This window comes from Lepus europaeus, chromosome 9 (assembly GCF_033115175.1).
Source record: "Lepus europaeus isolate LE1 chromosome 9, mLepTim1.pri, whole genome shotgun sequence".
Lineage (NCBI taxonomy): Eukaryota > Metazoa > Chordata > Mammalia > Lagomorpha > Leporidae > Lepus > Lepus europaeus.
The window spans coordinates 60,984,060-61,010,781 of NC_084835.1; the positions used below are offsets into that span (position 1 = coordinate 60,984,060).

The window sequence follows — 26,722 nt, forward strand, 5'->3', positions numbered from 1 at the left end:
CTGTGGAAGAGGGGCTGCGCCTCCGTCAGAAGTTTGTCCCGGGTCCCGAGCCGCCAGGAGTTCGCGCGGGCGGCGGGGCGGGCCCAGCGGCCTGCAGCCCCCGGGGCGCGGCCAGGCGGCCGGGTCTCCGCCGCCTGGCGCCGGAGCGCTGTCACTGAACGCGGCCGGCTGCACCCGGACTCGCCGGGCCGTGCTCCCTCCACCCCCCAGCGGCTGCGGGAGAGGCGGGCCAGGCGAACGCGGAGGCGCCGAAGGGCTGCGGGGCTTCTCGGCGCTACGCGGGCGCCGGGAGAAGGAGCGGGAACCGCGAGCGCCAGGCAGCCTGCGCGCGGCCGGCCCCGCGGGATAGACCGGCCGCGGTTCCCGAGCCCCTGCAACCGGGACGCCCGGCGCGCTTCTGCCGCTCATGGTGCCTCGGCGAGCAGCGCCCGGAAGGCGGCGGTGGCACAGGAGCGAGGGTTCGGACTTGTCCCGGGATCGCCGTTATCCGGTGCAGCGTGCTTGGGGGACGGGGAAAGAAGAGAGGTAGGAGTGGATCAAACTCTGCAACTATCTTGATTTGACATTTGGATCTGCGGTAGCACTTTGAGTGAATGAATGAAATAGTTTTCAGTGCTTCAATAAAATTTTACATTTTAAGTGTAACGGTTTTTCAAATGCCCCACCCCCACCCCCATCTTGCTTCAGACAGCCTTAGGCTCCTGGCCTAGCTAACTGCGTGCAACGGAAGGCTTGGGGGGGGACTGATGAGAAGAAACCCGAGTAACTGCCACTCACAGTGTTCTGGCAGTGAAACTGGCGAGGATACAGGTCCTCGACAACAGGGTGCCCGCAGCTCTCCCGCAGGAGAGAGCCCCCTGCCCAGCCCACCGCTGCTGCCCGGTGCTTGTAGATACCTGAGAAGCCGGTAGTCCCCGAGCTCATCTTGCCCCAGTCCCCGGTGGGCCCCAGGACGAGCAGACCTACCATCCCCACCCAGGAGCCCATTTGGGGACTCAAGGTCTGTGGCCCATGTTATTGCAAGCAGTACTCCTCTTCTTCAGGAATTCCGCTTACTGGATCCTTATCTGACCTCGTGCTTAAAAGTCTGTATTAATCATTTGCTTCTTGATATGATCTTCCATCATCCTGCTACCTCTCCTCACACATGTATACTTGTTGAGCCTTTGATTGCAAAAGTGAAAATCTGAAGTCTCAGCCAAGGGAGCCTGCTACCTCAAAGAGATCAACAAGAGAGAATCGGCCACTCTGCTACCTGGGCTTCCCATTTTCATGAGATCATGCACTATACTGGAGCGGTTAAAAAAAAAAAAAGTATGTGGATGTTCCAGTGGAGTTTCATGCTGGTGAGAGGATGAGGACCAAAATAAGGAGACCAAAGACAATCCAGTCCCTCTACCTCTGAGTAACTTCTTTAACTTAGGTGAAGAAGTTAACACGAGGCTAGGATTTCCTTCCTAAAATGTGTTCCTTCTACCAGCTGCGATCTATTCAGGCTACACTACACGCTAGGCTCTGTGCTCAATGCGGGAGGTTGTCTTAGGCCGGGTCACCCAGGAACAGATCTTGGGTTTAGGGTAGAAATACAAGTGGCTTTTAGTTAGAGAAGTAATCCCAGAAAGCACTATAAGCAGAGTGAGAATGTGAGTCAAGAGAGGGTGTATTCATGAGCAGGTTACCACTGTGGGCAACCAGGCTCAATTCCCTGAGAAGCTCACAGGAGGCAAATGTGGAGCAGCCTCAGGGTGGGAACATCCAGGGGTGGGCAGCTGAGGAAGGTGGCTGGGGTGGGAGTGCTCTGCCTAGGGCTCTAATTGCTTAGGCCAGTGGACTACACTGGTAACCTTACTGTGAATTTTAGGTGACCCTGCAGGATAGTCTTTACCATAAGGATGCTAATTTGCCTCTACCTTTATCTGCTGGCCACCATTGCATTTCAAAGGGGGTGGGGGGTTTGTCCAGAGGCCCCTTCCCTCACAATTCCTAGCAACTTCTGTTTGTTTACTCCTCCTTGAAGGTAACAGCCAAGCTGCCTTTGAGCCTCACTGGAAGGCCTCTGCTGAACTTGAGGGCATTCAAATTTGTCTAAGGAAGAAAGGCTGTAGGAATCCTCCCAGTGGGACACTGGCCTTGCCCTGTTTGCTCAGCAGTGAAGATTTCTCATTTCAGTCTAAGCACACATCACTCCTGGCTCTCTGGGGACAGCAGTGTCCCCTGCAGAGTGGCTGACCAGAGGGGTGCTGTCAGGCCAGCCCCTAACATTGGTAGGCTTGAGAACAGAGTACCAATGGAGACCACGTGTCTATATAATTCAAAATTATTCATCAAGATAGCAAGCTACCATACAAGGGTAATTCAAAAAGTTTGTGTAAAAAAAATGGAACCAATGGTGCCAAAAAATGTGAAATTCATGCAAAGGGATTTTCAAAAATTCACGAAACATGTGTATGTATTCATGAAAACTTTGCATAGAATACTTCAATTTGTTTTGCACCCAAATAAGCTTGTCTCTTGATTCCATTTTCCTGGGAAGTTTTTGAAATGCCCTCATACACAGCAGCACCCAGCTCTTCTTAGTTCAGTTTTGCCCTTCGGTGGCACTGATGTAGTCAGGCATACAGGATACAGGCAAACAGATTTGTGAGCTAGAAGACCACACCTTCACCACGCCCCTTTGTGACCTCATGCCCCTATCTAGCCACACCTGTGTGTCCACTGGCCAATCAGGTTAATTAACCACTCCATTTTGGAAGTGAATTAAAAGCCTGGGACACAGTTTATTCTCTCTCTTCTTTTGGCTTTTTGACCTTTTGCCATTGCGGGCCATGCTGCCCTGAGCATGCAGGGCGCATGGCCTTTGGCCACCCGCCTCATGCTTCCTGGCCTACATGCTCTTCCACATGGCTGACTCCTGGTGCTTGATATGAATCCAGATTTATCTCTCTTTTAGATAGGGCCCTCACTGTCCTATCCATTTCTCTCATTTCATAAAAGCTTAAAACATATCATACTGCCTCGTTTATTTATGCCGGTATTTAGAATTCTTCTCTGAATATTAGGCAAGAATCCATACAGGCTTACTAATATTGGGAATTTATTAATAAGCACACACGATGATATCGTAGGGCACCCCATATTCTGATATCACAGGTGGGACTTTTAGGGGGTCAGCCTCTGGTTTCAGCACTTTTCTAGTGCTCTGTAGCCACAGGTGACTAGAGGCTGCTGTATTGGAAAGCACAGATACAGAACATGTTCATCACCATAGACAGTTCGATTTGACAATACTGATCTAAAGGATTAATTCTGTATTCAAATCACACATAATCTTGAGTGTATGCATTCATCAAAATGTTAATTAATTTTTTTAATCCAGAAAACTAAAAATATTTCCTATAGTTGAGTGATTTCTTCCAAACGATTCTAAATTACCTTTTGGAATTAAGATGCAAAATGTAAATTATGACTATGGATATCAACATTAAACAAAAGTTATTTTTAAAAGGTTAACATTTTAATATTTGATGATTTAATTATGCCTTATTAATTTTTCAATAAAACAAACATATTAGCAATTCTAACATTCAGTGTGCACCTAGTTGCCAATGAAAAGAATCAGTATTGTGTTTCACTTTGCTATAACTATATATCTACCTTTTTATAGTAATATTATTTAATTTTACAAGATTGCCATGTTCAACCACAGGCAAGTACTATACAAACGTGCTGCTTCCGCCAGAACTATGCATTGGAAAACAAAGAAAAATAAGACAGTGGATGTTTGGTTCAGTTGAGAGGTAACACTCATTATCTAAGACCACCGGATATGCATGCTGGCTATATTTGGCCACTTGTATAACAAAATAGCTGAGGCAGGCTAACTTTCCAAGAAGCTTGTTTAGCTCACAGTTTTCTAGGCTGTCTCGGTTCATGTCTCGGCTGCTCCTCTTCCAATCAAGCTCTCTGCTATGGCCTGTGAAAGCAGTGGAAAATGGCCTACGTCCTTGGACCCCTGCATCCACGTGGGAGACCCAGAAGAAGTTCCTGGCTTATGGCTTCAAGTTGGCCCAGCTCCAGCCTTTGCAGCCATTTGGGGAGCGAACCAACGGATGGAAGACCTTTCTCTCTGTCTCTCCCTCTCTCTGTCTGTAGCTCTATCTCTCAAATAAATAAATAAAAATCTTTAAAAAAAAAAAATAAACAGCAACTCACACAGTTCCAAGATAAAGTAGGATAGGCACATTCCAAAGGGGAGGAATGGGCAAGCAGAAAAGAGTAATCAGCGTAAGGCAAGTCAAACTCCTTGGAGCTAAAGCTCCACGTTGGGCATCTTGTGCACATTGTGGCAAGGGGTTGGCCTCCAAGGCCTTTTTTTAAAAAAATATATTTTATTTATTTATTTGAGAGGTTCTGCTGGTTCACTCCCCAAAAGGCCACAATGGCCGGAGCTGAGCCGATCTGAAGCCAGGAGCTTCTTCCAGGTGCAATGGCCCAAGTGCTTGGGCCATCTTCTGCTGCTTTCCCAGGCCATAGCAGAGAGCTGGATAGGAAGAGGGGCAGCCAGGACTAGAACTGGCGCTCATATGGGATGCTGGTGCCACAGGTGGAAGATTAACCTGCTGTACCACAGCGCCAAGGCCTTTTTGAAAAGCCCCGCCCTTGGGGCTTTGCTGGTTGCCACCCATGTGGCTGTTCTGTGGAGCTGCACACTGATGTTGGCAGCTTGTCAAGGCTGGCAGCTTGCAGCTCTCCACAGTGGGTAGTTCATGTGGCTGACACCTGCCTACCTGATGTCTCCTCTCCCACTCCACCCTCACAGCTTCACTACCTGTTGTCCCAACAGGGACTCCATCCCTGGCCTCCCTTTGAGATCTCAAAGGCTTTCCTTTGAGATTCTAGTGAAAGTCACCATGACTGCATAACTCACATCCGTGCACCTGCAAAATCAGCTCTGGTACCATACAAACTACGCCCGGCCCTGCTTGAATCAGAGCTACAGTGGTTGCAGAGTGCTGTGTCAGAAAATCAGAATCCCAGGGCGGGCCCGGGCTCAGGCAGCGAGCCAGTTCCGAACACCCTGGGGTTCCATGAAATAACTCTGCTCCGGAACATCTCTGGGCTTGTGACAGGAGGGATGGCCTTGAAGATTTCGGAGATATCCTTCAGAGCTTTTTCTAATTTGTCCCAATGCAAAGCAACTGGTTCCCTCTTCCAAGCACTAATCTCTTTAGCAAGTGGCTCCTCTACTGTAACCTTACATGCTATTTTTCTGCTCCTTTCCCGACCAAGCTGTGAATTTTCCAAATCTTTCTGCTCTGCTTCCCTTTTAATTATATATTCTGCCTTTAGGTCATGCCATTGCTCCTGCATGCTACTGTATGCATTGAAAGTCACCAAGCAGCAGCCTGCATGCTTTGTTGTTTAGATATTCCCTCCACTAGATATCCCAGTTCATCACTTTTAAATTTGGTCTCCTAGGGTGGGCATTTGGTGCAGTGGTTAAGGTGCTATTTTGGGAAGCCTGCATCCCATATTGGACTGCCTGAGTTTGAGTTCCCGCCTTCTGCTTCATATTCCAGCCCCCTGCTAATACCCATCCTGGGAGGCAGCAGGTAGTGGTTCAACTACTTAAGTCCCTGCCAATCACGTGGGAGTCCCAGATTGAATTCTGGGCTCCTGGTTTCACCCTGGCCCAGTCCTGACTGTTGCAAGCATTTCTCTCTCTCTCTCTCTCTCTCTCTCTCTCTCTCTCTCTCTCTTTCTCTCTCTCTCTCTCTCTCTCTCTTTTGCTCTGCCTTTCAAATATGTAAAAATAAATCAATCTGGCCACCCATATACTTCTGGCACAGACATGGTTCAGCCAAATTCTTTACAGTAGCATGACAAAGGTGGCCTTTACCCCAAATTCTGGTAGAATATTCCTCATTTGCATCTGAGGCCTTGTCAGCATAGCCTGTCCTGTCCACCTATCTTTCTATCAGTGTTCTGGTGATGATCACTTAGCCAGTCTCTAAAATGTTCCAGCTCTTTCAGAGGCTCCTTATCATTAACCCCTCACTAGAATCACCTGTAATGCTCCCTCAACGGCATTCCAAGCTTTTTCTAGCCTGCTCCTCCAAGCTCTTCCAAGCTCCGCCAATTACCCAATTCCACAGCTGCCTCTGGATTTTCAGGTGTAGTTATAGCAACAATCCCACCCTCATTGCACTTTTCTGTAATGGTGACTTTTCATCATTTTATATACCTGAGGCAGGCTAACTTTCTAAAGAAAAGAGGTTTATTTAGCTCAAAGTTTTGGAGGTGATGGTCCAAATGGCATTGCACAGGCTCTTACAAGGCCCTCCACTGGCTGTCTCACATTATGTGGGGAGTGTGTGTGTATTTGTGTCCCTATTTCTCTGCTTCTAAAGTCACCAGGGCAATTGGGGGTACCAGCCTGACGACTTTATCTAATCCTAATATCCTCTGAAAGGCCTCACCTCTAAAACCATAGTTAGTTAACTTTCTGCCTTCTTTGTGCCCCATAATGTGGATGAAATTTCAACACAGCCTTGAGGGACACTGAAACCATATCCAAACCATAGCAGAATTTCAGAGGAAAGATTTACCATTTTAATTCTTTTGACTTTTCTTTTAATCAGGTGCTTCCACTTTTAATCACAACATCCATGCTCCCAGGACTGTCTGCCTTCCACGTCAGCAGCAGCACACCCCACAAACAGCAGCAGTTGCCTTTTGCTTCTGGGGCATGGGGCAAAGGTTATGGTAAAGTGTTTTCTGGGCCCTGAGCAGTGTTGATTCTGAGAGCAGAGGTTTAAGGTTATGTTTAAACTCTCCTAGCACTGAGCTTCAGACTTTCCGACAGAGGTGACCAGGTTCCCTAATAAATTGATTTTCACACATTTTATAGGAGTTCATCATGCTGGGTCTCCAGACAGAATTACTGGCTGGACTGCTGCAGTGATGGCCGTTTTGCTCCCAAGATTTGTACAAATTGTGTTAAAGTAAAAATGTAAATAGAGAAGTGAACACAGCTCTAACTATAGCCCATCCCCCTTTTCCTAAACATTATATAGAATTAGGATGCTAACCCTTAAGCCACTCAAAGTGTCACCTCACCTGCCAAAGAACATAGACAAATGATTATTAAAATACTTCCCAAGGTCACTTTATTGGGACTGCTCTGACTCTCTGGAAAAGGAGAAGAAAAGATTGCCATTGTTTTCATGACTCATCCCATCTTCAAATGTGCATTGAAATCATAAAAGTGTATTCTGAGATAATGAATGGAAAATATATGTAGGCACTTCTGTGTAGGTTTCCACAGCAAGAGAGTCTTTTTCTGTTTGTTTGTTTATTTTTATTTATTTATTTATTTTTTTGACAGGCAGAGTGGATAGTGAGAGAGAGACAGAGAGAAAGGTCTTCCTTTTTGCCGTTGGTTCACCCTCCAATGGCCGCTGCGGCCGGCACATCTCGCTGATCCGAAGCCAGGAGCCAGGTGTTTCTCCTGGTCTCCCATGCGGGTGCAGGGCCCAAGCACTTGGGCCATCCTCCACTGCCTTCCCGGGCCATAGCAGAGAGCTGGCCTGGAAGAGGGGCAACCGGGATAGAATCCGGCGCCTCAACCGGGACTAGAACCTGGTGTGCCGGCGCCGCAAGGCAGAGGATTAGCCTGTTAAGCCACGGCGCCGGCCTGTTCATTTGTTTTTAATCAAAAATAGCAATGTTGTGGGAGGGAAGGAGGAGGGGAGGGAAGAAAGAAGCTAGCTCTGAGTAAAACAAGTTCGTGTCCACTTCCTGGCTTGGTATTACATGTGAAAGCTCTGTGTAAACTCTAAGTGAGCACAACCGATTGTTTATTATGCTAATCTCTGATTAAGCAACACTTAAGTGGGAGCTGCTGTATACCACTCCCCACGTCCCTCCCCCCACCCCAGTTACCCTTACCTAAGGGAACTTTGTGAACCACATTCGGCACTGGGGATGGGACCCTGACACACAGATCCCTCAAGTCATCACACTCACCATCTGTGTCACTTTGCTTTGCTGGGACAGTACAGGAGCAAATACAACTAGTCATGAAGGACTTGCTACACAGCCTCACTCTCATTTTGAATGTGGACTTAGTCCATTCTCGGTCTTGAGAACACAATACTACAGGCTGGATGAGTTACAAAGAACAGAGGCTAAACTTGGCTCCCATCTCTAGAGGTCCAAGGTTATCTGGGCAAGTGGTCATTTCAGCAGGCCTAGGTAGCTTTCCAACTGGCAGAGTCCCGATGCAGCATAATAAGAGAAGGACAATGTGTGTGTGTCCATCCGTCTGCTTTTTTCTCTCAAGAAGCCACCAATGTCCAATCATGGAAGCTCCAACCTGATGACTTTACCCAACCCTAGTCATCTCCCATAGACTCCACCTCCAAATGCCACAGGTGGATGAAGTTTCTCATCCGCTTAATATCTCACAATGGGGATAAAACTCCAACATAGGTTATGAAGGGGACAAGCTGTATTCAAACCACGGTAAATGTGCATACAAGGAACCAGAGAGAATGGGCTGGAAATGGAAAACACATCCCTCGTTTTCCATGGGGGAGAAGAAACCAAGTCATCTCACCTCTCCCCAGTGAAGCCCCTGTTCTCTTTTAAAACAAACAAACAACAACAACAAAAAAGAATGAGGGCCCATGCCCTGTTTTGTAGCTGTTTATTGATATCCTACCCAACGTCAGAACCTGTCACTGACAAAAGGCAAAGCTCACCCAAGCAACGTTCAAAGCCACTGGGGTATAAAGGCTGAAATCTCTAGGATGGAGTTTTAGATGCCTCAGGTGCTGCTTCTTATGACCTGATTAAAGTGGAAAAGTAATGGGCTTCAGTTCTTTGCTTTGCCCATATTACCTTCAGAATATAAATTAATCTTCTGCAGTGTGGGTACTCGGACAGTGTATTTGCATATGCTTCTAAAAAAAAAAATCTATCATGGGGCCGGTGCCGTGGCTCACTTGGTTAATCCTCCGCCTGCAGCGCCGGCATCCCATATGGGTGCTGGGTTCTAGTCCCGGTTGCTTCTCTTCTAGTCCAGCTCTCTGCTGTGGCCCAGGAAGGCAGTGGAGGATGGCCCAAGTGCTTGGGCTCCTGCACCCACATGGGAGACCAGAAGGAAGCACCTGGCTCCTGGCTTCGGATCGGCGCAGGGTGCCGGCCGTTGCGGCCATTTGGGGGGTGAACCAATGAAAGGAATACCTCTCTCTCTCTCTCTCTCTCTCACTGTCCAACTCTGTCAAATAAAAAAAAAATAAAATTATAAAAAATTGATTTATTTGAAAGGCGTGGTTACAAAGGCAGAGGCAGAGAGAGGGGGGGGGGGTGTCTTCCATTCACTGGTTCACTCCCCAAATGACTGCAATGGCTGGAGCTGGGCCGATCCGAAGCCAGGAGCCTGGAGCCTGGAGCCTGGAGCCTGGAGCTTCTTCCAGGTCTCCCATGCAGATGCAAGGGCCAAGGACTTTGGCCATCTTCTGCTTTCCCAGGCCATAGCAGAGAGCTGGATTGGAAGTGGAGCAGCCGGGACTCGAACCAGCACCCATATGGGATACCAGTGCTGCAGGTGGTGGCTTTACCTACTATGCCACAGTGCTGGCCCCTATATATGCTTTTTATAAACCTTAACATTCACACTGTTAAGACTGTGTGCAAGTCACTTAACCTCTCTGTACTTCGGCGTCTTTATCTGTAAAATGAGGCTGACAATTGTACCCACTTCACAGAATCCTGAGTATTAAAGGAGTAATAATGTGAAGCGGCCAGAATAGCTCATGGCAATTCATTAGTGATACGGAAGTTGTTGTTGTTTTAAGATCAAATACCAGGGTGTCTACGATGCACAAAGTTTGATGCTGAGGGTCTAAACATGTACAGATGGGGTAGAAATATAGCTAGTCCTTGGTAGCTTCAGGTCCTACATCTGTGATTTCAACCAATCTCTGATGGAAAATATTTAAAAATGAATTGAGTCTGTGCTGAACATTTAAGACTTTCTTTCTCTAACAGTATAACAACTATTTGCATAGTCTTTACATTGCTTTAAGTATTACAAGAATAATACTAGAGATGATTAAAACTACACGAGAGGGTTGTGTACATTTTGTGCATATACTATGCTACTTTAAACAAGGGACTTAAGGATCCTTAGATTTTTGCCATCTGTAGGGGGTTCTAGAACCAGTTTCCTACGGATACAGAGATGGACAGCTGTCTCCAGCTGGGCCCGGTTACCACTGGAAGGGAAGATCTTGAATCAAATGTTCCGGTCCTTCCTCATCATGCTCTTCTTCTGGGTATAGTGAGGCTCTGTTGGCTGGCAGACTAGCACCAGGCTCTACCAAGTAGAATGGCCTGGTTTATCATGGCAGTCCCCTGCTGTCTTCCCCTATCCAAAAGGAAAATAGTGATTGCTGTCATGTCTGCCCCATTGTGTTCTGAGAGTCAGTGACTCTGAAATTGGGGCAATCCTAGGCAAATGGAAATGTTGGGTGGCTGGGCCCTCAATTACTGAATGTGTACAACTAATGATCTTAGATTATCGCATGGCACAGTTTACCAGGAAGCTCTTCCATTTAATTTTGTCAAATGGGACCAGAAGAATATAATTTGCCAATAATTCTTATTTTTATAAAACTCGTTTCCTGATTGAAACTTTCACCTAATTACTATGTTAGGTGGGATGACTGGGTAGATTGATACTCTTTAACAATTCCCTGCTTAGTTAAGGGATTAGTAGTTGGGAAGATCTCACAAGGTGATCTCAACACACCAGAAAATGCAATTATTACAGCTATATCTGTCCTTGCGTTCTTAGGAACAGTAGGTAACAGAAGCAACCTGTTGAAGAGTCAGCAGGTATATATCTAGGGCTGGTATTCCCTATCAGAGTGCCAGTGTGAGTCCAGCTGTTCCACCCCAATCAAACTCCCTTCTAATGCACTTGGGAAAGTACCGGATGCTGGCCCAAGTGCTTGGGCCCCTGTCACCCATGTGGGAGACCCAGATGCAATTCCAGACTCCTGGCTTCGGCCTGGCCCAGCCCCAGACATTGGTGACCATTTGGGAAGTGAAACAGCAGATAGAAGATCTCTGTCTTTGTCTGCCTCTTTCTCTGTTTCTGTCACTGCCTTTCAAATAAATAAACAAATAAATTTTTTTTTAAAAAGTTCACAGAAAGTAAAATTAAAAAATAAGTCTATTTTGGTGCAAAATGCTTTTAGAAATCCATGCATAGTTTTATCATGATATTCATTTTCCATAAATTTCTTGAAAATCTCTTGTATGCATGGATTTCATATTTCATTTGCACCAAAAACTCAGCTTCCACGAACTTTGTGATGGCCTCTCGTGTACTCTGCAGAGAACGACCCAGTCTCCCTGGTGACTTCCTGCCCCGTGCATAGGCGGGACAGAAGGCTGCCTCTGCACTGAGGGTCTTCTGGGGTAAGAGGTCACGTGGCGTCCTTGGCTTCCGCTTCTGCATCCTGCACTGGGGGAAATCACTGCCTGGACAAAAGCACTCTCCCGACCAGAATAGCCTGTCTGCCTGTTCCTCTGGGACTGGAGAGGTGGGGACAGGCTTTTTCCTGCCCAGAAGCAGGACTGCATCTACAACGACTGGCAGATGCAAGAAAACATAGCACAGTCACCACACGCCCGCCCCACACATGTAGGTGGTCATTTCCAGGCTGCTTAATTGGATGTAGAAAAAGAAAAGGGGAAAAGCTGATGTATGAAGATTTTATCAGAGCCCTCTGGCTATCGCTGTGCGGTCACTCCTCTTCTTTTGTTTAAGTCACCAAGAAGTCCTAGAAGAAAATGCTGTCTGCAAACTTTGTGGAGCGCGAGGAGGTTTGAGCCATCTGCTGGCTCACTCAGAGAATGTGAAATTGACACTTCACAGTTTGAGTCGCAGTCAGTTCAAAGGCACAGGCGCCAGCTCCCCAAGCTGCAGCCACTGTCCGCATGGGGGTTCATTAAAGGAGAGAGTGTCTGTCTTTGTGTCCCTGGTTTTGCCCGGAGGCTTTGAACTAACGTTCTATATTAGTTCTTGTGCCTTTGCATGAGACAACTATTTTTCTCAGAACAGTTTGGAGGTTAGTCTGGTTTTCCAAAACTCAGGGTAGAAATTATGGTGCTGTATCGTATCCCCATAGATGCTTATTTCCTTTTTATTTCATTTTCTTTAAAACAAACCCTTTGAAGTCAATAGGTATGTTCTTGAAAGCTCAGCTTGACTAATAGTATTAAGAAATGTTATGCTAACAATGTCAACCCTACCTCAGATTAAATTATTGCCACAATGGCATGCAGGGTCCTGTGATGTGTAATAAAGCTGGGTTTCCACTAGAATATGAAAAAAAATTTTTTTCAGTTCTAACATCAAAGAAAAGATCATCTTTACTCTCCCTTGGTCTTTGATATTTTCAAGTTTCCAAATGTTGCCATTTGAAATGATGATTTTTAGACAGGAATTACTGTCTCCATAGCGGACAATGAGAAAAACACTCAAATTTATCTCAATACATTTTTCAAAGGGAATGGTTACTGAATTCTTACCACAAACAAAGCATTTTGCTGGAGCATTTAAACTCTCAAAGATGTGTGTGGTTATACCACAATTTTAGAGATGAGGAGACAGAGACAGCAAGCTAGAATTACTTGAATGTAGTAAAGATAGGGCAATGTCATTAGGCCACAGCCACAGTAGTATCTTGTGCAGCGAATTGCTGGCAAACATTCCAATTTCCAGAACTCCCTTGCCTAACCACTCCTCTGTTCTGTCCATCTTCATCTTTGTTTCACTCCCTGTTGTACATTCTTCATCATATTGTTGTCCAATTCTCCCTCCTTTGGCCACACCCTGCCCTGATCTTGTTTATATAGTGATCTGAAAGCTCCCTTCTAAGCATTATGCTTCCTTCAAGCATGGGTAAGTTGGGACGACAATCATCTGTGGGTAACAGAAACCCAGCCTGCAGTGGAGTTTAGAACAATGGTTAAGAGCACACTGTCTGTGTTCAAAGTCCAGCTTCTCCATTTGGGGAAATTATTCAACCTTTCCATGCCTCAACTTCCTTCTCCAAAGACTGGGATAGCAGTACTCACTATTCAAAATTCTTATGAGGGTTAACTACGCATTCACATAAACTGCTTAGAAAGTGCTAAAAACATTTGCTGTTACCAGTATTTACAAAGAAATCTGGAGGTAGCAAGTCCAGCTGGCACAGCCACATCACAGAGCCAGAGTTCCTACTGTCTCCAAGTGACCATTTCCTGCTTGTCACTTTCGTTCTCATGGATGCAAACTATAAGTGTCCCTGCATTCCAGACAGAAATAAAGAGGAAAAGAAAGGGATGAGGTGGCTTCTTGTTGGGCTTTTGGTTTTTATTTGGGAAGGAAAGGCCTGCTAAGGATTTCCCCTATGCTCAGCAGCCAAAACTAAGTCGTACAAGCCATGCCTGACTTCAGCAGAGACTGGGGTAAATTAAGCCTTCATTTTCCATCTATCCAGTGAAGGAGGATGTGGGAGAACATAGCTGGGCGTGGATGTTGAGTGATGTGACTTCTAGTGCCAACCAGGGGACCCAGCTCAAACCCCAATGACTTGTCTTCACTGAAGACCAACACTTACTTTTGGCATTTCTTTGGTGCTGATATGTGGTTCTCTCATTCATTTCTTCTCATTCCTCAGGTTCTAAATAAGTTCTTCTCCTTGGAAAGGAAATGTCTAACTGCCCTCCTGAATACATCTCCTGCCTCTTTCTTTCATGGCACCCTGTTTATTTCCTTTTTAGAGCTTACTCTAATTGTCAAGGCTGGAGGGACAATATCTTTGTGTATAGCCAGGTGTTTCTCTCTGGCCCTGGTTTACCACTATGGCCCCAGTAAATGACAGGATGTTCTTCCTTCACCCCCGGAAGGAGGTGGCCACACTGTGGAAGCTCAAGTCAAAGACAGCAGGAAGTGGGACAACAATTCCCTTCCTGCCACAGTGGAACATTAGGAGAAAAAGGGAAGGAAAATGGAGCAAGAGGTCAGATGTCAAGGTGGAGCTACCCAAGAGTACTGGGGTCAATGGTCCATCCCCTTCTAGAGGGCAGCGTGAGAGGGTGGCACATCTCTCCTGGAAATCCCAAAGTCTCCATGGCACTAATCTAATTGGATCAGCCAGGATGACTCACTTGCAGAAAGGAGTTAGGTTTCCTTGCATGAATGGACGAATAATTTGAATGATAGATTTTAATGGATTGTGAATATCCCATATTTTCAAGGGACGTGGGATCTTGCCCTCACTATCATATGGCCATATTGTGATGTTTTGATTCTCTCCAAAGAAGACAGGTTTTTGAAGGTAGAGGTTGCCTTTTTCTTCTTTGTACCCCCTCTGGAGCCTGCAATTCAGCTACTCTCCATGGGTATATGGTCATTGATTAAATAAGGGATAGGGATTACAATGATAGGGTTAAGAAGAAACAAGGATTATAAGTACCAAACTCACCTGTGTTTTTCTTCTGTAGACCTTACAGCTCAGCAGAAAGAGAGATGCTAGCTGTTGGGAAGGCTAGGTTCTGTCTGCTCCCTTGCCTGTTTCAAGGCCATTCTTCATGATGGGGAACAGCCCAGAGGGTAACATAATTCTCAGAGGACATCTAACATAGGACAATCATATTTAACCTTAAGAAGCAGAGCTTGGTGCTTCAATCAGGACTTGTATCATAGCTATCATTTCCAGAGAATCTAATTTGATGTCTTGACATCCTGATTAAATTTCTAGATTTCATCCTGTTTCCTTACCAATAGATTCACAAAAACAAAACAAGACAAAACAAAAAACACTATTTGCTTGGTAGAAGCTTGCATCTTTTACTCTTGCCTAATATTTTCATTTTTGCCAAACTACATAGACATTCTACTGACAACTCTATCATTCTCTTACTCTGCTCGTTCTAAGTTCAAATAGCTCTATTAGACCCTGTGGCTTTCAGAAGCAGTCCCAGGTCCACCCCTGTGAGCAGTGTGACCTCAGCACATACATGGGCTTCCCAATTTTTTCCTTTGACTTCCAATTCAGTCAAAGGAACTAACAATTCCCCAGTGATTGACTTATGCAGAAATCAGGAGGATGAGGTGAGATGAATAGGAAACACCTTGTAGACCATAAGTACAACACAGATGAAAACTTCTGTATCTTATAAATATTATCTGAATCCCTATGAAGGATCTTCATAAAGTTCATGGAAAATATGTAATATGAAAAACTATGCATAAATTTCAAAGTTTTTTGCATCAAAATAAACATCCCTTAATTTCATCTTTCTACAATTAAATTTTTTTTTACTTTTTATTTTATTTTATTTGAGAAGGAGAGAGAAAGAGAGAGATCTCCAAACAGCTGGTTCACTCCCCTAAATGCCCGCAAGTGGGGCTGGGACAGGCCAAAGACAGGGGCTGGGACTCAATTCAGTTTCCCATGTGGGAGGCAGGAACCCAATTACTTGAGCCATCACTGGCTGATGGGAACTCGTTAGCAGGAAACTAGAATGGGGATTGGCACTGGAACTTGAACCCAGATTCTCCAAGGAGCATCTTAACTGCCATGCCAAAAGCCTGCCCCTCTACAAATTCTTTAAAATATTCAGTATTTCATTCCCCGTTTTACAGGAAAAGATACTGACAGCAGAAAGGTCAACTAATTTGCCAGGGCTTGGGGTGAAAGATGGTGGAGGGAATCCATGCATGTACCTTTGCAGGTCCTGTGGGCCTGAAATACTGATGATAAAAGGCTAAGAGAGAAAAAGACAAAGAAAAGGAAAGGAGGCAGCAGCAACACAATCCTGGCAATGGCAAAGCAGGAAATAAAGGCGTAGCAGCTGACTCCACAGGACAAGGAAGAAATGCATCCTCAGCAAGCATCTGAGAGATCCAGGAAGTACCTGGGTCCTCGCACAGAAACCTCAGATGCCTCAGGAACGGGTCAACACGGGCTGCACCTGGGGAGGCTGAGTTTATTTAAAATATAGTGCAGGACGCTCTCCACACCTCTCAGCTGAGGTGTACTGAGGCCGCCCAGCCACGAAGAGTAGAGTCCTTGCAGAAGGCGTGCCTGCCTGTGGGGACTCAGCCACAACTAAGGTTAGGCACACCGTGCCAAAACGACCACCAAGTGACCGTGTAAGTCAGGAAGATGGAGGCACCGCCACCTCTGCCTTTTTGCTCAGCTCTAGGATGCTGGCGACCAGACTTTCACCTTCCAGATTGAAGGCAACAGGATTCTCTCTGAGGAATATGGCTTGCCCAGGAGAACAGACATTGTCTCTGACCCTGGGGCATCTCACCACAAACACATCTTTCAGCTGCCTGAAGCCCATGAGCCTCATTCACAGCTCAGAGCTTCCCATCCCCTCCACGTGTACCACATTTTCTTCCTTTGACTTGTATGGAGCTCTATTGTGGTCCAATTTACAACAGTAATAATGGCCACTTTTAAATACGGGTAGAAAACCAGAGGCCACCAGCAAATGGGATTGTATCTCTAATAGAAACCAATAAATAATAAGGAGAAAGAACACCAGAGATTGGCTAGTAACATGGCAATTTTCAAAAGAAAATCAATTAACATTCTCAGAGCAATGAGATGGAGGATCTTTAAAATAAGAACAGGATGCTAGAGAGAATGAATATTCAGAGAATGAAAATGAATTATTGAAAACTAAAAATACATGTGGTGGGTATTTGATGCAGTGTTTAAGCTGTTACTTTGGAGGCCCACATACCTTTTCTGAGTGCCTTGGTTCCAGTCCCAGCTCTGCTCCTCATTCCAAACTTGCATCTAATGTGTGCTCTGGGAGGCAGCAGGTGATGACTCAAGTACTTGGGTTCCTATCACCCATGTGGGAGACCTGAATGGAGTTCATGACTCCTGGCTTTGGCTTGGCAGATGTGAGATCTCTCTTTGTCTGTCTCTCAAATAAACAAAATTCAAATAAATAAAAATTTAAAAATATATACTGGCAGAAGTTAAAGTTTTAATAGAAAGAAAAATAAAGTTGGTACATTCTTCCTTAAAGGAGAATAAAAAGACAAGGAAATAAAAAATGGAAAAGAAAAAATGAGAAAATTGGAAGATTAAGCCAGAAATATTTATCATCTAGAAAATGATGTTCCAATGGTAAAGGAAAGACAATGGGGAAGAAGTAGAAAAATAAAGCAAGAAAATGCCCCCAGAAACCAAGGACATGGTCCCTGGATTGAAAGAACCCTTTATGTGCCCAGGAAAACAGAGGATAACGGATGAAAATAGGACCAGATCACAGGATAGCATTGCGAAGTTTCAAAATAGTAGGGCAAAGAAAAGATACTAACAGCTTCCAGAGAGGAAGCAAATAGTTCCATAAAACAGATTGGAAGGCAGAATGACTTCAGACTTCTCAATAGCCCTGGGAGTCTAGATTAAAAAACAAAACAAATAGAGCAAAGCCTTCAAAATTTGGAAAGAAAATCATTTCCTTTCTGGGATTGTATTCTTGGCCATACTACAATATAGCATGAGGATGAATTAAAAACATACTCAGGGGCTGGTGTTGTAGTGCAGTGGGTTAAGCCACTGCATCCTGTATGAATGCTAGTTTAAGTCCCAGCTGCTCCACTTCTGATCCAGCTCCCTGTTAATGTGCCTGGGAGAGCAGCAGAAGATGGTCCAAATGCTTAGGCCCCTGTCACTATTATGGGAGATCCGGATGGAGTTCCAGGATCCTGGCTTCAGCCTGCCCTGGTTGGGCCATTATGACCATTTGGGAGTAAACTAGTAGATGGAGAAAGGAAGGAAGGAAGGAAGGAAGGAAGGAAGGAAGGCAGGCAGGCAAGAGAGTGAGAGAGAGAGGGAGGGAGGGAAGAGGGAAGAGAAAGAAAAAAATCCACACATTCAGACATACAAAGTTTCAGGAAAATGAACTGATTGGCTTTGGCTGATACAAGACTGTGATCTGGTCCTATTTTCATCTGTTATCCTCTGTTATCCTGGGCACATAAAGGGCTCTTTCAATCCAAGAACCATGCCCTTGGTTTCTGAGACATTTTCTTAGTTTATTTGACTCCAGTTCTCATGTAGAGCTTCAAACCCCAAAGTTTTATGTTAATGGTTAAAAGATTAATGTTAGTGCTTGATGAGTTCAGAATGGAGGCTTAATTTGGTTATGGAGATTGGCAGGTGGGCCTAATGGGAGGTCCTTGGGACATGTGGCCTGGAAGCTGATTCTTGAGAGAGCGTTGGTTACATAAGCAGACTTTGGCCTAGCCTCTCTCTGCCTGCTGCCTGGCTCATCACAGCATTGCTCCTCTGTATATGCTCTGCCACCACCAAGCTCCATCAGACAACAAATTGACGGGGTGCCCAGGCTGGGACTGTGACCTTCTTCCGTCCTAAGCAGCTTCTCTAGCTGACTTCTACACCCTCCACGGAAACCACTGATGACATTCTCCACCCAAATGAGGGAGGAAACCAAGAATTTTGAAAGTGTAGAATTGGTTGTGAGGGTGTCATAGCATTTGGTATATGGTTTTAAATACTGCTTCACTGAATTATACCATGCGTATGACAGCACATTCTTCTTTCCCCCATGTTACGATCACTGTCATGAATCCCTCATTTAGTGATTTTAATAACCCTCTTTTCAAGAAAAAATAGCATGTATGTATGCATATAGTATCTACATATGAAGTATATGTGGCAAAATATTAAAAATTGTTGAATTTCAAAGATAAAAAATAAATTTACAGAAATTTTAAAAATGCATGGAGTTGGAAATACAAAGCTAATACAATAGAGACAGGAATTCTCAGGATTCTGGAGTAGAGAGATCCCAGCTGATAGGAAGACTCAGAGAAGTTTGGGTTGGGTCAGAAGGCCTGTGAGGGAAGATAAAATTGATAGATTACTTAATATGCTTGAATATGCTAAGAGGAGATTCAGCTATTGGTAGGTAGAGTTTGAAATGAATTGGTGATAGAAATGAGATGATTAGAAAATCAAGCCAGCAAACACCAAATTGATTATTATTGCCAAAAAGTTCTGAAGAGAAGGAAACATAATAGTATACACATGTCTCAGCGATTAACAGCATTTGATTGTCATAATAAGGTTAACAATAAATATCTGTCTGACCAAAAGTATGATAGAATTGTGTCACAAGGAAAGTGAGAAGACACCTGCATAACCAGCTTTTACTATGCCCTTATTATCCATTATAATAGTGCTGGAAAATATTATCATTATTTTAATGTAACCTAAAGTGTAATCACATTAGCTTATTAGGCAGCTAGTAGTAATAATAAGCAATGTTAAGTGTCTTTGACTTATATATGTATTATGTTAGATGTTGAGCTAAGTAATCCAGTAACTATGTTAAGTTGATTATTGTACGACCCGCACCACTGCCCGTTCTTGGCCCTCGATATCGTACACTCCCCCTTCCCTCCACCTGGCCAGATGTGACCCTACCCTGACCCAGGTCCAGGAATGTAAAAGGGAGGTTTAAAGCTTGAGATAACAACCAGCCCCTACAATGGAGTCTGCGGTGATGTTGGGACTTATCAGAAGTGTCAACTTGACCTAAGCATTCCCCTAAAACCTGCTTGTACATGATAATAAAAGCTCTGTAAGAATTGGGCTCGGGGCTTCTCGGGGGGGCTTCCTCTCCTGGAGGCACTGGGGGGCCCAGGTTCGAACTGGTAATAAAAACGACCCTGCTAATTGACTTCAACTTCGGTCTCTGGTGGTGTGATTTTCGGGGGACCATGGACTGCGGGCATAACAAAAGGAGAACAGCAGTGTGGCATTTCTGCTGTACAGGAAGGGAGGGGTGGCGGTGGTGAGGGATGGTAGAAAAAGAGAGTTGACATGAAAAGTCAACGGCAAAGTTTCAGACTATCAGTACAAGCGTGATCATTAGAGAAGTGCAGGTCATTACCAAAAGACAGGGCCAACAGAGTTGAAAGTGATGACCTTTAGGAACAGGAAATGTGGAAGTGTATGCACGTGCATACATATGCTTGGGTGTGTCTGGCGCATTCATTATGAGATATTCTGTGCATATGTAGCTTTAATAGAATTATAAAATAAATTTCTTAAAAGGTCAACTAAAATGCCAACCTATATTTTTGGCACACGAGATAAAATTACAGCTCTTACCTCGAGGTTGTTCATTGAATGATACAATTTGTCCCATTTCTAATCACTCTGTGTACAAACAGAAACTGGCCAGAACACACATAGAACTAGAACTCTGACCACAATCTGCATCAGCCAGTCCAAAAAGTGAAGCCATTGTCTACAGCAAGCAGCCTCTGATGCCAGCCAGCTCTAAGTCAGAGTTGTAGGAAATCATACCACTCCCTTTAGCCACCAGAAAATCAACCCACAGCACTCCTAACATTTAATCCAAAAAGGTTAGAATTTGATTAATAACTGACAGCTTCCCTAATTGTTTCTGATTCCAACTTATGACCAATCATAGCACGCCAGTTATACCCGCCCCACAACCAGCCACATAGGATGGCAGGCTTCTAGTTCGCCACCATCAGCTTCCCATGCCAACAACCTCCAATCAGGACACACCCGAACCTTCCATTTTTCTTCTCTCTGAAGTGTGCCTGCTCACAAGCCTGCCTTTGAGGTTTGGTCTGACACAAGTGGTGAGGCTGGTTTCTTTCCTGGAGCAAGTTCTGAATAAATGGCCTTTGCTTGCTTTCATTTGCTTGGTGCTATAGATTTGGATATTAGTGTGGGTATCCCCCAAAGGCCCATATGTTAGGGGCTGGGTCCCTACAGTCTTTTTCATTTTATTTTATTTTTTAAATTGATTTATTTATTTGAAAGTCAGAGTTACACAGAGAGGAGAGGCAGAGAGAGAGAGAGAGATCCTCCATCTGAGGGTTCACTCCCCAGTTGGCCGCAACGGCCGGAGCTGCATCGATCCGAAGCCAGGAGCCAGGAGCTTCTTCTGGGTCTCCCATGTGGGTGCAGGAGCCAAAGGACTTGGGCCATCTTCTACTGCTATTCCAGGCCATAGCAGAGAGCTGGATCAGAAGAGGAGCAGCTGGATCTGGAACCAGCGCCCATATGAGATGCTGGCGATTCAGGCCAGGGTGTTAACCCACTGCGCCACAGAGCTGGCCCCTACAGTCTTCTAATAGTGATTATTGAATTAATGGAGGAGGCTTACTCCAAATGTGTTGCCTTCAGGTGGGGCCTTTGGGATGTGGTTGGGGTGAATTGAGTAGCTAGAGTGCAGTCCCCATGTACAGATCACTGTGGCTTTATAAATGGAAGCACAAGCACAAGGAGGACAAGAATGATCCTGTCTGCCTGCTGCCTCGTTCACCACGTGACCCTTCCTCAGCACGGGTTCCACCATCTGACGCCCTTACAAGACACTGGACCACTGGGGCTGCCGTATCTTGGACTAGGAACCTCCAAAACCATGATCCAAAGACATACCTTTCTCTTTTATACGTAGTTCCTTGAGGATATCTGTTATAGGGACAAACATCTGACTAATATAGTTGGTCTCCATTTGTTTCCATTCACTGATTTGAATGATTGCAAATTCTCAAAGATTGAAAGATGTTTTATTTATTAAGAAGTAATGCCAGCTAAAGCAACAACCCAAGTTCAAGGAGAGAATAACTTCTTTAAAAATCCTTGCATGTATTCACTCTGTATTTTACTCTTGCCATTTACAGAATGCTACACTGGGTGCTATGGAAGATACAAAGACAAATGAGATAGTGTGAGTATTTCACTTATATTTAATAATTTTAGAGTTATATAAATTCAGGTAATAAAAGTTATCTCAAGTTTAGATAACTCAAAACTATATTGATATGTTTGAGAAAGTAAACATAATTTTAAAGACGTCAAAAAGTGAAAGCAAGTTATACTTCTATGTTTCTTTATATTTCCTTCCAAATTGTCCTATTTAAATTTTTCTTACTTAACTATTTTGGTATGCATCTAAAACATGCTTTTTTCCAATAGTGTAATCTCCTCTTATGTTTACTACTACAAATACAAAAGTTAAAAGTATTTCATTGACTCATGTTTTTCCTCTTTGTGCTTTAGAGCTGAATTGCAGATGTCCTATGAAAGGGCACATATATGATTATGGAAAATTATTCTATTGAAAATAACAGTAGTTTTTATAATGCTGTGAATCTGAGAAAGCAAAAGAAATTGAGTCTGGAAAAACAGATGTATTCAATAAAAAACTACTGTGTGTACATGGCAACCTAGTTTTTAACAAGATTCAAATAATGTAATCAGTAGGAATTTGACTGGTCTGTGGAGTTGTCGAAGGCATGTGGGATGTTGGAATAATAGCTGGAAATTTGTTGTGGACACGAGGTTATTAAGCCTGTCTCCTGCTGCATTCAATATGGTAGTAAAAACTATGATTAAATAACTGATTTTATAGCAACTGTTAAAATTATTTGGCCAAAGTATAAATTAAAGTTTATGATAGACGCCAATGTATGTCTTAAAATGTGTAATACTCATTTAGGTCCTTTTCCCATTTTGAAATAACCTCTCAGATGAAAGAACAGTGATTACCAAAGTAAAAGCAAATTAATAAGGCTGCCAGGAAGGCTTCTCAAAAGTGTGAAACATGACATGTGACTCTGCTTTTCAACCACAGAATCCCACAATTACACACAACCCCCACCCCACCCCCAGCTGAGGGCACCTACTGCCCATTAGCAGTAATGGAGGTGACGCATGTGAACCCAAGAACTGATTAAGGGGCACAAATGCCAGGTCAGAGTTCCTGGGAGACTTCTGTGTCACCTGCAGATGTGACGTGGTCAGCTGACATCCACCACACCCACAGAACTCTAATTGATTAGCCAACTGATATGGGTTCACCTATCTAGCTTTTGATTCTAGCAGTATCATTTCTTCCCTCGCAGTCCCTGAAATCAAATTTATCAATTTAGAAAAGACAACATTCTTTATTCAGTGCAGCATCTCTTACTCAGGGAGGAGACAAGCTTTTCTGGTGCAGAGATAAGCACTGATCCCGTTTTACCTATCTGGTCCGGCCCCTACATCTGAGTGGCTTTCAAACTTGGAAAGCCTCTCATCATTTTAGCTCTCTTAGCAATGTCAGATTCCCAGACTCAGCCTCTGATGTTGGGAGTTGCAGCATTGGGTTTCCCGAAGTCCCTTCATTACCTTGTAATATTTAACTAAATATTATTAATTTAATATTAACTTAATTAATATTAAATATTGAAACATTTATTTAAGATGTTTCAGACCATAAAATAGGTAATAATCTGATCATGATAATCACCAGGGAGGTTTGTCAAAGCCCAGATTACGGGAGCTGGTGCAGCAGGTTAAAGCCCTGGCCTGCCGTGCTGGCATCCTGTATGGGCGCTGGTCTGAGTCCCGGCTGCCCCACTTCTGATCCCGCTCCCTGCTAATGCGCCTGAGAAAGCAGTGGAGGATAGCCCAAACCCTTGGGCCCCTGCACCCACATAGGAGACTCAGAAGAAGCTCCTGGCTGCTGACTTCAGACTGGCTCAGCTCTGGCCATTGCAGCCATATGGGGAGTAAACCAGTGGATGGAAGACCTCCCTCTCTCTGTGTCTCTACTTCTCTCTGTAACTCTTTCAAATAAATAAAATAAATCTTTAAAAAAAATACCAGATTACAAAGCCTCCCTGCTAACTACTGCATCTGAATTTCTCACACAGGACAAGAGACTCTTGTTAAAATTTTGAAAACACATCCTTGAGTCCTCCTGCAGAAATCCTCGTTTTTCGTCCCAAGTATCCTGCTTTGTTCAGATGCGTGGCTTCTTCCTCAGCTGGCATGGGTTCTGGCCATTCATCCGCGGGCCACTGTCCTTTGAGCAAGCTTTGCCTGCGTCTTGCTGAGAGCACAGAGGTAGGTGTGGAATGGGGAACATTAGCATGTCCTTGGTTCTGGGCTCTGTTCTGCCCGAGAACCAAGATCCAGCTCACTCCTTTGGCTGCCAATATGTTTGGCTCATATTGATCTAGCCGTTCACAAAAATGTTCATCTTTTTCCTCTCAAAAGTACTGGTAAGCTGTAGTTCCCCCATCTCCGGCTTGTGAAGCTGATGTCAACCTTGTATAGAGGTCACTTAAAGTTGATCTCATTACAGTTAGTTTTAAGATCCTAATGTCAAGCTTATTTTGAATTCTATCATTCAGAATAGGAATCTGTGTCTTTCCTAGCTCCTGTCACACTTGGATTTGATAAACAAGCTACTTCTGGCCTCGTTGAAGTTATTAATAAACACTCTTCATGACAGAAAGCTGTGGGAAGATCTACTAAAGACCTCCCTCTGAAATACATTGGTTGTCACCCCCTAGTCCAGTTTTCACCTTGTCACACATCCGCCACCTGTCTAACTGTTCAGCCCATGCTCCCCCATCTTGCTAATAGAAACCCCACGAGAAATGTGTTAAAATCTGCCTTCTTGAAATAAAATCTTGAAATTCACGTTGTTTCACATTGCCTGCAATCTCAATATCTACAGCATGTATTTTCCTATGCTCAGAATATTTTATATCAAAAATTTCATTGTTAATAGATGCACTTCCTACTTCCCAACTTATCACATTTTTAACTGTCTTTATAAATCACCTTACCAGTGTGGAATTTCTTATCATTCTATCTGCAAAACTTCACCGAGCATAGAGTCTGTCCTTTCGTGACAAGATTCTAGCTGGTCCAAAGGCCACAGGTGTCTGACAGTAATTTGTCGAGGTACCACATTGCAATTGCTTTGGCACATTTCAATTAGGAGACCTTTGAGGTGAGAAAGAAAAAGAAATAGAGTGGGAGTCAGGTGATGCTAAAGGAAAAACAACATGAAAGGCTCGGGGAAGAAACATCTCTGGGCAATAGAAAAAGGAAAAAAAACCTAGCAAGAATTTTCAGGGACAACTTGACACTACCTTTGAGTCAAAGTAGATGTTGCTAAATGCACACATGGGTATTCCAGAGCCTTGGGTTTAAGTAGAAGATGTCCTAAATCCCTGAGATTATGAAAGGATCCAATGTGAGATGCTTTTTGAGAAGTTAGATTCTAACAGGGAAGATGCAATTTTTTACTAGTCTTTCTGTTGGCAAGGAAAACAAAGAACAGTCTGACTTAGCAAAAGAAATTTATGAGCTTAAATTATTCATGGTCCAAAGACTGGTTTAACTTTTGGCCTAGCTGAATCCTAAAATGATGTCATGAGGACCCTTCTTCTCTGTCATTCTGATCTACTTCCTCCTGCTGCTGGTCTCATTCTCAGGCAAGTATCGTGCTTGTTACACATTAATCAGTAAGCTCACACACTCAATCCAAGAAAGAATAAAAGGAACAATATTGGGGCTGACATTGTTTTGTAGGGAGTAAAGCACCACCTGCAATGCCAGCAACACATATGGGTGATGGTTCGAGTCCCAGCTGCTGCACTTCTGATCCAGCTCCCTGATAATGCACCTGAGAAAGCAGCGAAAAGATGGCCCAAATGTTTGGGCCCCTGCATCCATGTAGGAGATCTGGAAGAAGCTCCTGGCTCCTGGCTTCGGTCTGGCCCAGCCCTGGCCGCTGTGGTCATTTGGGGAATGAACCAGCAGATGGAAGCTCTCTCTTTCTCTCTCTCTCTGTCTCTCACTCTGTAACTCTGCCTTTCAAATAAATAAAAATAAATCCTTTAAAAAATACAGTATCTCCTCTCATTAATTCTGCATAGATATAGTAAATGGAATACTGGTCACTCAAGATATTATGGCCTAATCCCTGGAGCCCGCAAACGCTATTTTATAGAGAAAAAGGGGTCTTTGCAGATGGGATTGCTTTAAGAATCTTGCTGTGCGAGAGAGTGTGAGAGAATCTTAGATTCTGCAGGTGTGCCCAAATGCAATCACAAGTGTGCTTCTAACAGGGAGGCAGAGGGAGACTCCACATGCAGACAGGAGGAGACAGTGTGACCACAGGGACAGAGCTAGCCATGGTGCACCCCACATCAAAGACTGCGACCAGCCACCAAATCTGCAACAGGCAAGGAACAGATTCTCCCTAGAGCCTCTGGAGGGAGCATGGTCCTGCTGACACCTTGGTTTTTGCTCAGTGAAAGATTTGTGGCTTCCACCCGCCCGACCTGTTTGTGATAATTTGTTACAGCAGCCACAGGAAATTAATACACCCGGTAATGTAAATCACTCTGATTTGCTGAAACCTGAGTCATGTGGTTATCTCTGAACCAATCATCACATGTTGATGAGGCGGCCTGATTTATAACGGGAGCGGGAGAGTGTCTCCAAGAGGAAAGTAAAACTGGAAATAGATGCTCATTGGCTGAGAGAAGAAAGAAGGGAGGTGTCAAGCAACACGTATATGCAAGGATATTATACTACTATTTGTGGGTTTGTGTTGCTGTGATGATGTTAAGTAGCTTAATCTCAGGATACACTGAGTTGAACAGAGACCAGGTGCTAAGAGATTTGTTTTATTGCTGATCTCTGGACCCTCTCTGATTCTGACATGTCCCTTTTTGAAAAAGTGGTATGTGAAGGTGACACATATGGGCTGGGTGTTTCGCCTAGCAGTTAAGATTCCAGTTCAGGCACCTGCATCCTATGGA

General features: G+C 44.3%; 1 long non-coding RNA gene across 1 annotated transcript; it reads left to right on the forward strand.

Moving 5' to 3' along the window:
* The first annotated feature begins 364 nt into the window (after positions 1-364).
* LOC133766552 (uncharacterized) lies at positions 365-24,579 on the forward strand. Its single transcript, XR_009866723.1, has 4 exons — positions 365-525; positions 21,794-21,840; positions 23,810-24,002; positions 24,317-24,579. It is a non-coding gene; the product is annotated as an uncharacterized LOC133766552 (long non-coding RNA).
* The last annotated feature ends 2,143 nt before the right edge of the window (positions 24,580-26,722 follow it).